Genomic DNA, 13,665 nt, shown 5'->3' on the forward strand with positions numbered 1-13,665 from the left:
TCTGTACTGTAATATGCTCTCTCTTTCTTGTTGAAGTGTGGAGAAAGTTGAAATCTAAATCATTGGACTGCAACTTTGAGTTTAGCCCAGTGAATGTATTTGAACTTCCCTCAGACTTTGTCCAACAATAATGATAATTATTAATTGAATCTTCACAGACTTTAATCTGAATTCCTCTCTCTGTCTCGTCCTTTTCCTTCATCCCTCTTTCTCCTGACAGCATTTCCCGGCTGTGAGCGGGGCCTTCATGGATTCTCCGTACAATGGAAACGCGTCCCTGCAGACGTCCACTTCCAACCTCAACGCCGGCTACTCTCGACCCACAGAACCAGAAGATGATGGGAAAGTGTCCAGTGATACCATTTGGTTGTGGATTGCTGTGCTTGCAACCATTGGCAACATAGTGGTGGTGGCTGTGGTTTGCGCCTGCGCCTTCTGACGAGATGTAAGAAAGGAGCAAACAATACTGCTGCTGTCTGATTATGGGAAAATCTTGTATATCCTGGAAATATGTTTTTCTTCAGAAATTATGTAAAATAGCCTTAATTTTAGATACGATTTTTGGATTAGATTTTGGATTTTGCATTAGATTTTTTTCTTTTTTTAAAAAACAGAAGAGAGTTAAACTATTAAACTACAGTTAAAATGGGAAACACAAAACTTTTAATTTATTTATTTATTTGAAGCTGTCACCAGACTGAAATATTCATCTGATAGACATATCTAACTTCAACTTTTTTTCTGTTCTGTACAACAAATCAACAATATTTAAAGAAAAGCCTAAACAATTATGGTTGAACAGGTTCTACAATGGCTACTGAAGCAGATCTTACTTTAAATACTCAATACCGACCATACACAGACAGACAGACTAGTATATGCTGTGTTGCACATTTTATCTGAATAACAAGAACAAAGCTACCCAGCACACATTTGGATAAAACAAATCAAGCCGTCAGATTTACATAAAGTTTAAAAACAATCCTGACAGATTATTTTGAGTCACTGTAGACGCCTTGCTTAAGGAGAGCTTCGTTCATTCACTAAACCCACTCAAATGTTCTCTGCTAGTCAGCTACCAGACACATTTCAATCACAATTGAGTCACCATGGATTCAAATAAGCTTCACAGTAATATTACATTAACAGGTTTCCTAACTCATCCATTTTTCTGCGCCGACCAGATATATCTCCTTGATAAACAACAGTCAAAAACAAAAAAAACATATGACAATGTGTTTTAATCACTGGCAAAGTAAACAATTCCTCAAACAGTTACTATCAGATAAACTTGTCCTCAGACTTTCCCTTTGCATGGTTTGAGATTCTATTTTGGTCACAGGGATGTTTATTTTAGCCTCCATGTGAACACAATATTAACATTTTTAATGAGCATCTGTCCCAGAGCAAAATATAAAATTTATTCTTCTTGGATCCCAGGCTGGCGGTGGCCTTAACATAATAGTACTACACTTGGCTGGTAAGTTGGTTTTACAAGCCAAGCTGGTGTTATATAAACCCATTCAGTCCTGGTTACACCACAGGCTAGGCAGAGGTCAGAAGGATTATAAAAGAAGGTCGTAGCTTGATCTCTTAGTGGGATCAAAAGCCAGAAAAGATTGCCCCTTGAAGCTTGTAATTATGCATGATTGTGTGATTTAGCTGTTAGAGAGGCCAGAGGGTTGCACCCTATAACCTCTCTACAATGCTCGACCAAAGCACGCAAGCTAGCTAGCCAACCAATGTAGCCCATTTTTGAAAAAAATAGACTCCTGTAAAAGGGTTTTAAATATGTACTTGATGGCTACATGTCATGCTAACAGTCTTAGTTGCCCCAAAAGTCAGCATCCTATTGTAGAACATGGAAATAGAGAAAGTGAATGGTCAATTACACCAATCTCATGCTGTAGCTAAAGCTTTTTTTTTTTATTTCCCTTAGTTGATACTTCCCCCTAGTGTCCACAAACATCCACAGATAGTCATTATAAAAACTCCAGTTCATCTGACACGCATGTCTTGAATTTAAAGAAACCGTAGCGCCCTTAAAAATCCCAGAGGAAACAAACTCAGCAGTGATTGAGCAGTTATTTGTTGAAATTTAACAAGCAAGGCCTCACATCTCTTTCCGTCAGGGTTACCTAACCCCTTTGTTAGGATAAACGCATCATTAAAAAGGGTAATGCCATTCACTTTCAGCTCCTCAAATCACTGTGATTGCTAGTGAGGAGATGAAATCTCTTAAAGCTGGTAGAGAAAAGCCAATGGTGGGTGATGCAAAGGCAGAGAGAGAACAGGGAGCTACAGAATGAGGAAGATGAGGTCAGAGGAGTTCAAAAAGTAATGGGAAACAAATTTAAAACTGAATTGTAGGCGAAGAATTGAATACCACTCCTGTCCATCAGGGCATTTAAATGCTGTCTGTCTGCAGTTTGGCGCTATGCAGCTACAGTGGATTTTTGGCTTTCTGCCGTTAATGATACTCATGAGACTGAACCAAAACAGTGAAGTTGTCCAGAATACCAGAACAACCAGCTGAAAAATGCTTCAAAGCTCCATAAAGCTGAGGGGAGCTGCAGAGTGATATTTCTATGTCGGTTCATCATTAGGAGAAACCCCTTGAACATACAATGATTCATATAAAAAATATTCAGTAGTGATACTATTTCCCCAACCCTAGCAGTTTTGTGCCTAAATTGAACCAAACTGGTTCATATAACTGTTTACGAGGCACTGACAAATCATTTAGGTCTATGTATGCAACGTCATCAGGCCACAGGCCACAGGCCACTCTTTAAGATGAAAACAATCAGTTATGGTAGTTCTTTATGTATTACTGCAACTCACTGTGTTGTCTCAAATGGCAACATATCGGCATTCTTTCCTGCATTACGTAGTTTTAACCCAGATTAGTCAGAACCAATCATGCAGTCAGTGTATTCTACTACTTGTGTTTTTACACATATACATGTCTTTGCACATGCATTTCACTATCTCAGCCTGTGAAAGCCATGTCATTGTCCTGTCAGTCCTCGGCAGAGTAATGAGCTTCCTATCCATTTTTTCCCCTTTTTCCCCTCACTAGCTCGTTATCCCAGAGGGAAGTGTGTCCTCCACGGCTATTATTGCGGTCAGAGCAGATAGTATCTCTGTAGTTGACTTCATTAAAAGATGATTTTACCGACAGAATAGAGCCAACTTCAGCCGACAGAGACATAAATATATTCTAAAGAGGCGGACGAAGAAAGAAATTGTGACATTAGTCATCTGAGATAAAGAGTTGAAATGAGCACACGTGAGGTGCAAAGGGAAGATGTGGGAGCTGGAGGAAAGTTCTCATTGTCATTACTGCCATTAGTGCATTCACTTATGAAAACTGACAGGGAAAGGGACGTTGTATAAGAGTGGGATTGCGGAAACGAGGGGAAAGGCGAGACAATAGTTAGAGACAGGACAGAGGTTGCGTAAAACCGAATGACTTCCAAATCTAAAACCCGATGTTTAAACTTTTAAAGTATTTTTTGCATTTTTAAAATTGAATTTAGCTATATTTCTATACTATTAAAAAACAACAGTACATTTTCACAATATTTACGCTGCAGACAGTGTGTTTAAGGTCCTTGTGTGGTCGGTCAAAGATCACGCGTTCACGTAATACAGTTTATGAAAACCAAATCAATCGCTGTCCAATCAGCAGCCAGATTCTGTGGAAGCATGGACCTAAAGTATCAACCAATGAGATACCATCAATGTGTTTCTACCAAGTGACCCAAAGAGACTCGGAGGACTCCACAAAGAAGGCATGCAAACATGAGCATCTGTTATTACGGCACGCTGATCTACAAAACCCTCCAACCAGAGAGCTGCTTTCATCTTGTTACAACTGACGATATCTGCCTGCACAGTCGTATGGAAATGAAGGATCTCCAGACGCCTGCCAACCCAGTAACCCCAGCTACTCAACCATCCAGGCATCCAGATGTGAGAAGTAAAGTACTGTAAGTTCTGGTGTTGTGAAGCAACCTGATGTAGACATTTTGCTTTAAGGAAGAACATCTGCTGTGTGTTTATCATGTTCACAAATTAGTTTTTCTTCTCTAAAAGAAAAAAAACAGCTCGTTAGCAGTATTACTGTAACATCACTCATTGAAAGGGACGAGCCAGTCTGCAGCAAACATTAGTCACCAAGTGCCTTTGTGCTTAAAATCAAAAGAGTTTTAACTCATCTGAGAGATCATCTTCCCCTGGGGAAGGTTTTTGTTCTTGCATTAAATACATGAGACACTGAAAGTAGATAAAGGAGACAATCACGCAAACATATTGTGAGGGAAATGACAAAACACACTTGTGTTGTTTTCAAAGGGTGAATAAATAACAAACAGTAAAATGCAATTTGTGTAAACTGAGTGATATGAATTGAGACATTGCATAATGAATCTTTTAAACAGTAAACCGGTCTTTAAAGTGCACAGTAATATTTTTGAACTTAGTGAAACTTTTTGCTTTGGTTCACATAAAAGTTTAAGTATCTTAATAAATTAACAGACCGCATTGATACTGTAGGCTCCCATGAAGTACTGTAAAGTGCAATAGGAAGGAAAAAAAATCCTCCACACTGGATATGAACCCAAGATGGCAGTATAACAAACGATGCGGCAAACGCTGACAGAGGTTCTGCTCCACTCAGAGTCTGACCCTGAACACATCAGTGCATCTGAGTTTGCTTAACAGCTTCATCCTGGATGAGTTTGTTGGATTAAAAGTTTTTCTGTTTTTTGCCTCCTTTGAGGAATACCATTTACACCTTTTTCTGTTACAACATTAGGTTCTTATCAGGTGTAAACTAATATAAATAAATATCCAATTATTATTTGAAAAGCATAGTTACTGTAGATGTTTTTTTCTTTTGTGTCACGTTGAACTATTCCTTCCATCTCTCCCTTTGTCATCTCCCAAATCCCCTCCTTTCATGCATGTGAGGCCCCAGACCGTGAATCAACATTATTACCCTTCTCTGTACAAAACACACACACTGTCCTAACCCGACCTCTGACTTGTTCAATCTTTCATCTCTCCTTCCTCCATCTGTCTTGTGTCGTCCTTTTTTCTTCCTCCATCTGGCCTCCTTTTTTTCCCCTCTTTCTCCATTTCCAACAAGTTCTCACTCCCAACTTGTCAAATACGGCAGCTTGATGAGTGGCTCTTTGCTTCAAACAACATATCCTCATTAATTGGATTTTTGGATATTTTGCGAAAAAGTTACTCCTCATTTTTGTGCCTTTTCCTACAAAAGCCAACAAGGTGTCAATTTCCGCTTATTACATGCATACAGTCTTTTCAAAGTAAACTTCTGTCATAGGAAACAAGTTAGTTAGGTTTAGGCAACAAAACTACGTGGTTAGATTCGGGAAAAGATTGTCGTTTGTGTTTAAAAAAAAAAAAACTAAAGTGCAGTTACTCAAGTACGCAAGTTATGGGACAAATAATTGAACTCCTCACGTCAGATGCTGAACAAACAGAGGTTTCCGTGCTCAAAGATGTTTGTTGGATCCTCTCACCTGCCCTGTGTGTGCTTCTGCAGTCTTTAGACTTCCTTGTTCATGAATCCATGGATAACATACAAAATAATTTCATGGGATATCTACGAATTGCGGCACATTAATCTTTAAAGCTTTATCTACAAATGCTGGATGAGACCAGCCTGCTTAAAGTAAGTGACCGTTGACTTTTGCTTTCCCAAAGGACACATACACCGGTCTCCTGGTTGAAAGTTGTGTGTTTTTAGACCCAACTATCCACCCCGTCCTCCTGCTTGTGGGACTAAATCACTCTTTATGCTACTTAACCTGACTTCCTCCTTTATTCTGCCATAACAGCCACATAAAGCAGAGTAGTTTGACTCATATAGCCACTGACCAAGCTTTCGGAATTTCCGAGTTTGTGTGAGAACGGGCTGCCATTTCCCTCATTGGACATTTATGTAACTCTTAATTTACTTATACTGTAATAGGGTGGCAGGTCAGAATGTTATGTGGGGTTTACTAATGTGCAGACATGGTTGCAGTTGATTTCTTAAAATCAGTAATTTATAGATTTTTTTATATACTGTATTTTTTAACATTATGGAGTTAGAAATGACCTGTGAAATAGAAACCTTATCAGACCATGTCAATAGAGCATAAAAATGTACAATTTCCCCAAGAGCTGGAAAAACAGAATCATAAAACTATGATGGCAAATGTCACTTAACATTTTGACTTTTGCTCTAAAAGAAATATACTGAATCTTTTTATTCTGCATGCTTTCTGCCTCCGTAGAGATCCCCATCATCGATCTTCATATAAGGACTGAAAACAGCTTGGAGGTGACAACCAGACTGGTCGGTCTGCCACAAAAACAAACTGAGAAACTACATTGTGGTACTGACTTTGTTCTGATCCGCCTCTCTGGATTCTATGAAAGAAGTGCACATGGAGATACAGCTGTGTCAGGATGACCGTGTATTACATCATCATGGAGAATGGATTTGCATGAAGAGTGACTATCCTGAGGACGATGTGTAAAAACTGCAGCGTGGCGACATGATGATCTTTGCCAGATGAGAAGGGAGATTTATAAGGAAACGCAACCACAGCCTACCATGGCAAATGTCTCATAAAGGTTATACTTGGCTACAGGTCCATAGCGTACTTTGGTTCAACAGCCCTGATGACAAGGAACAGCTAGAAGACGCCTTTCCTCCCAAAATATCTGATACCAGAGGGGCACAAAGTTACATATTTGCTTGGATAGTTTGATCTCGCTAATCAGGATATTTGGGGATTGTAGTTGTAGAGCTGAAGATTTTTCACCTTTCAAATGAAGTCCACTTTCTGGAGAAGACAATAAAAGAAGGTGGACTGAATGGATATATCTGAGAATTTCTTGTGTGGATGACATGGGACTTGAAAGAAATTACTGTTGTACAGATAAGACTTTCAAGCTGTGATTCAACCTTAGTGCAACGCTTATTGCATTGCTATAAGTAAGTATTGCTTTGGAGGCTTCGTTGTGACAACTAAAGTCAAAATGTTAAAGTGAGAAAGACGTTGCATCTTACAGAAGGTTTAACAAAAAAGTCTTATAAAGTACATACATATTGTGCATACACTCACTAACTCACACAGGTGATGATAGATGAGGATAATAAAACAAGTGCAGACAATATGAGAAAATGATCATTATGCAAATATGAGACAAACGGTATGACTGTAAACATCTGCATGACCGTATGGTTAGACGGAGAAAAACCAGAATCGCTCAATATTAAATGTGAACATGCTACCGTCGTAGCATTATATGTACCTCACTTAACATGCATGGCTACTAACAGATTTCTCTCTTTCCCATTACTCTCCTGTCAGTCATTTGCACTTCTGTTAAACAAATAACATCCGTGATTTATTAGTTAATATATAATTATGTGTTGGGTTTGGTTTGACATTTGAATCTAGATTTCCATAAATTGATTGTTTCTATATCTCAGATTTAAGTTTTATTTGAAGAATTCCTCTCTTGTACATTTTCAATTATGCCATGATTTGTAAAGGTGGTCCTTTTGACTTTTGACTTCTGTAATGACTTAAATAAATAAATAAGAATGTGAGATGATTGTCTGTCCCATCATCAGTTTGTTTATAATCGCTTGTCACATCAACCTTATGGCGAAATTCAACACTGACATTAATCAATTGCACTGCCCTTCCTCATAATTTACTTAATTACAAAAAGGAAAGGAAGAAAGAATTGTAGAAGACATAATGGGTAATAATTAGTGGTATTAATTGTCACTTTATTGGGGACACATTCCTATAATTGGTCTTCTAATGTGTATAAATGACATGATTAATTCAGAGTGGTTGGTCTTTATTTCTACCAGTGAATGTGAAATGACAGGACTTCCTCCTGACGCTGACTAAATGTTAATTAATAGTAATAAGGCTTCATCTTTAATCATCTTTTTCTGACTTAATGATCACAGGCTTTTCCTATTTTAACTAATGACTGCATCTCCACTATAGGGATGTTAGATGAAGTGTCACTCTCCTGAAATAGTATTGCATAATCAGAAAAGAAAAAATACATTCCTAGCTCAAAACTTTTATTATGGAACTTTTGTATTCTGTATCTTGTTAAAGCACCATTAAATACAAATATTTCCCCCCTTTAAGTCAAACAGAACAACAGATGTCATTGTGAACATGACTCGATGTTGCAGATTACCTGTTAATGATGTATTGAAAATTAACTAATGAAGTTTATTTGAATAATTTGATGCATGATTTCAATTTTTGAAAATAGTGGCTACGCATAGTGTTGCATTTTTCTTACTACCAGGTTTCATCACTATAGAATCGAATAAAGGATTTCAGGTCAGGTATGTCCAAACTAAAATGTAATCAAATGACATTGAATGTAGGGATAATATTTTCATGTTACTTTAATGGACTGTTTTTAAAAGACCTCTCTACACTGTAATTGGTCATTACTAACCTCTGTGACTGATGGCAAAGACTAATGACAATACACAGTTCTGGGTTCGCTTAATGGACTAAATATTATTTTGTGTGAGAATTCTTTTTAAATCTGAGCTTCGTAAGGCTTTGTGTGTGTGTGTGTGTGTGTGTGTGTGTGTGTGTGTGTGTGTGTGTGTGTGTGTGTGTGTGTCCCATATAATTTACAATGAATAGTATTTACTTGAATAATTTTCAACGTTATTTTTTCTTTTACAGAAATGTTATTGCTAGTTTTTCATAAGTGTGGATGAAATGGATGAATATGGCAGCTGGGAGATATGACACCAGTAAAAAAGTTAAATAAAAGTGAATTGAGTGTTTACCATGACCTGCCTGGGAGATGGAAAAAGAACACCATGAAATGTTTCTCCAGACAAAAGATATCTTGACCTAGAGGAGAGGATCACATCTTTCCAGGAAGGCCAAATATAGCAGGTCATCACTGAAAAACAGTCAAGATTTATCTTACCAATAAAGTAAACCAATGTTTTGGCCTTCATTTAAGGTTACGAAAGTGCAAATCTTTAGCAAAAGCCAAGGCTTCATCTTCTGGAAGGCAAAAAATAAATAAAAAATTGGCTGCATAGTGACAAAAACGGTGATCACTGGCATCTTTGGCACTACCTTTAATCCTGCACGAGGGCCCTGCCAGGAAAAGAAGAAGTGATTAATGAATAATAAACAAAGACTACGGCCCATGAGGTGCATATGCAAGAGCCAGACTGTTGTGGTAAAATTACTTGATATGACTAACTCCTCAGCCCTGAGAACAAGACTGCCTGACCTAACAGACTCATCTGTGAGATAAACAAGATGTTTCCGATAAGCCATACACAAGAATTATTCATAGATTAGATAGTTTTCTACATTGGAAGACACCAGTGAACACATTTCCAGCTGGAATGATGTGTATATGGGTTTGAGGGCAAAAGCTAAGCAGTTAGAGAAATACATTCTAATATGAAGAAGTTCATGTGCAATTGCTAAAAAAACATTGCCAAATAATGTGCGACGAATATTACAATTATTATCTTTAAACACATGTTGGTTGACTTTTTTAAAGATAAATGTGCATTGAAGATATTAATAAAATGCCCTTTTAAATAGTATAATAAACTGAGGTATGACTATTTTAAGAGGTAAAAAAAGGTCTGTTATACAACAGATCTGATGTCTTTGTGTTCCTCTGCATCTTGCACACACACACACCCGGACGCGCACACCATTTTTTTTTTATTGAATAGATGTGCCAGTCAGGCACAAAAATGTCTATATATGGTGTGAGAAGTGCAGAGGGAAGTAAAGATGTAAACTTGGCTCTCCAAGTCTCAGTTTTTCTTGGCAAATTGGCACTTTACCTTAACTTAGCAGGTCACTGTCACTTTACCAGCCAGATCGGCTGGTAAGGTGACACAACAAGGAGGGAGCCGTCTTGTATTTGGTAAATAGGGGGCTCTTTACTTCCTGCATTACACTGATACTCCACAAGAGGGCAGTTGAGGTGTCAGATTGGATACAATAAGTTTGTCAGATAAAATCCACCACAGTGTGCCGTTGGTATTGTTTTTACCTCGGAGTCTGTTTTTGAGTTATCAAGTGCAAAATGTTGTTGTGGAGACACCTACTGTAGCAGCATTATGTTTACATGATAGCATGAAAAACTTTGCATATGCAATCACCAAACTTAAAAGATGTGTAGTTATTTCTAAATAAAGGCAGAGTTTGAAGATGGGTGAAGTCTAAGGGTCAGGAAGGGGAGCTGAAGGTAGAGGGATAAGAAGTGGAGAAGGGGTCATTGGTGTGATCCCATCGGAAGATGGTTGATCTTGTTGATCTTGTTGATTATGTTGCGGTCTCAGAAACTCGTGTATCAAATATAATAGAAATGGCGTTTTAGGCTTAACAGTTATGACAGACTGCAACTAGATTATGTGCTAGGACAATGAAAATGTGTACTAAGAGTGTTGTTACGGATTTAAAGTTCTAACTGGAGCCACAAACCACCAGGAAACAAGGTTGTAGTCACTTATGCCGTTTATTTTGCCAGGAAGTTATTTTGAAGGTTATTGCTGATCATGGTTCCATGGTTCTACACAAAGAAAGAAAGAGATTACAACATCTTGCTCAAATCAAAATCTTACAAACAAATTAGATTCTAAGATGATCCGTTCATCATCCGAAATATGTCATAAATCCAATAATAGAAATAAATTGCTACTTACATTGAAGGTAATTCAAAAGACACATGGAACACAGACACTCGATCATGGTGAAGGTGTTTGGAGACAAAGAGGAGGAAGTCCTCACCTAGGCCTCTATTTATAACATGGGAGGTTCTACCATAAGTGTAGTGAACATCTCTTGGTGCCTCTTGTGGAGAGGAGGGCAATCAGCCTGCAGTTTCTAACAAGTGTGTCGGGGGAAACATCACCAGAAAATGACCTTGAGTGTTCTAGCAACAGCTAACTTACAGTATGTGTGTAGGAGAATAAAACAATGATAGAGAAACAAAATGTGATTGTCTGCTTGGTTGCCTTGGTTTTTGTTTGTGTGTGTGTGTGTGTGTGTGTGTGTGTGTGTGTGTGTGTGTGTGTGTGTGTGTGTGTGTGTGTGTGTGTGTGTGTGTGTGTGTGTGTGTTTCCCAGTACAGAATGACTCACTGTAGAAGTATAAACACTGTTTACAGGAAATTGTTTTTTAGCTGATACGTGGCACAAGTCTGATCAAGTCACAGCAGAGCTGATCTTCTCATGACTCATAAGTTTGTAGACTTTCAGTTTTGGATGTGTACTGAAAAAAAGTCTACATACTCAAACCACAAAAAGACCTATTTTTGGTGCATTTCTCTATTATCCTAATCAGAAGCCAGAACCACATCAAAATGTGTCGATTTATCTATTAGACCTGTGATGAACCATTAAGTTACATAACGTAATAAAGTGTCCATGGATCTGTTTAATATAAGGAACGTTTGGCTGTAGATTATGTTTCTATCTGTGAGTGCAGAGTGATAAAGTGTCTGACAGACAGCCAGATGGGAGTCACTCTCTGATCTGAAAGGTGGCTGGGCAATAATGAGACACAGATGGTAGCAGTATGTCTACACACACACACACACACACACACACACACACACACACACACACACACACACACACACACACACACACACACACACACACACACACACACACACACACACTACCAAACCACATGCAAGTATACACACGGCTCATCCTTTAGTCCTCAATATGCTCAAAAGAATGTCATATTTCATTAACATTTTGAAACAGATGTGGTTCAGTTGGAGTTCTGTTTTTAAGAAGATATGAAAGAAAATTTGATTTATATGCAGAAACTGGATATTATCCAAGAAGCTGCCTCCACAGTCAAAATGAGCACACAAATGAGCATAAAAAACACATAGAATAAACTGGAGAACTTAATGGCCATTTGAAAACCTACACAGTATATTGAAAATGGAACTGTTACATTAGTTGCCTGTGCTTTTTAAATTTGACCATGTTGAAGGCGTCAAAAATCAGCAAGTCATGTAACAAGCATATATTTATTGCACATGTTATATTCTTTATACTGTATTTGCACACTTACTCCTCTTCATTTTAAACACTGTAAGCTCTTTTCATTTTTAAACATACAGTATATTTGTTTTTTTAATGTAAGTTTCTACTTCATATTTAAGATGGTTAACATGCAGTCTTGTGACTGTAATGTTTCAAAAAAACAGAGCAAATTCCATATGTTCCATTTTGATTTTCCCCAGTGTTAATAAAAAAAATAATGATTATAGCCTCATTAGAGAAAATGAAAATATTCAAATTTGGCACAGAGTAGAGCACAACCATTTGAAACAGTACATCAGTGTTTTTGGCACTATTTGTTAGACTGGTGTCTGTGCTGGTTCAGCAGGAATTTAATGCAGCTACAAGAACTTGAATTAATCCAATAAGATGCAAATGTTGGCCAGCTTTGTTCTTCAACATAAGATTTATATTTGTGCCTGGAGAATCCATTGGTCTCTGCTTCTAGCTCACGTCCTGATTCATCTGACCACTCACACACACACACACACACACACACACACACACACACACACACACACACACACACACACACACACACACACACACACACACACACACACACACACACACACACACACAAACAAAGACACACACCAGCGAGTCTGTCTGGAAACGGTAGAGACACAGAGAGGAGGTCTGGGAATGCTGAGGGGGAAAGCTGGGAGGGAGGAGAGGTGGAAAGTTGCAACTTCAGGGCAATATAGACCACATGCTATGGGAAGGAATGCTCGCGTCTCTGTAGGAGAAATGAAAGAGCAAATGAAAAGAGGAGGAGGAGAGAAGCGAGGAGGGAGGGATTTAAGCTAAGTTTCTGCAGCGTGGCTCTGTGTCTGAATGAAAGAAGCCCTCTCTGCCAGTCTCTCCTGCTGTCTGTATGTGTGAGGCTCATGTCTGCTGCAGCAAGTGAGCACATGTCCAGAGCAAACAAGTGACTTCAAGCTGGAAGTAAATATTTTTGCAGAAACTTCAGCTGAAGGGACAAGAGTGTTTTTCCCTGCTGGATTACTTCTAAGCAATGTGACTGCTTTTTTTTTCTGAGCATCCATAAAAACAACTTTTTAGAAATGACCATGTGATGGACATTAAGTTTCAGTAACTGGAAGATTTGATCACTGTTTCAAGAAATCGTGTTGTGATGCACAGGTATTTTTGCCGATACTACTACAGTAACAAAGACTGAATCTCTCCACGTCAACAGGACTTTGGGTAATTCATTCTGTCAACTTCCACACACCAACCCGGACAGCTGCACTGCAGATCTACTCATCATCAAAAGAATTCACTGGACCTGCTGGACCTTACTTAACCTTATTTAAACACATCACGAGTGCAGCTTGCCAAAAAAACCCTGATGTCTGGGGTTTGAGCGCTTTGCCTCTCTCTGGCCAACTTGCAGGCAGGTGTGATGCTGGGTCAGTGTGTTTGATACACACATTCACACTTCTACACACACACACACACACACACACACACACACACACACACACACACACACACACACGGTTGCC

Source organism: Anoplopoma fimbria, chromosome 1 (genome assembly GCF_027596085.1).
Source record: "Anoplopoma fimbria isolate UVic2021 breed Golden Eagle Sablefish chromosome 1, Afim_UVic_2022, whole genome shotgun sequence".
Classification (NCBI taxonomy): Eukaryota; Metazoa; Chordata; class Actinopteri; order Perciformes; family Anoplopomatidae; genus Anoplopoma; species Anoplopoma fimbria.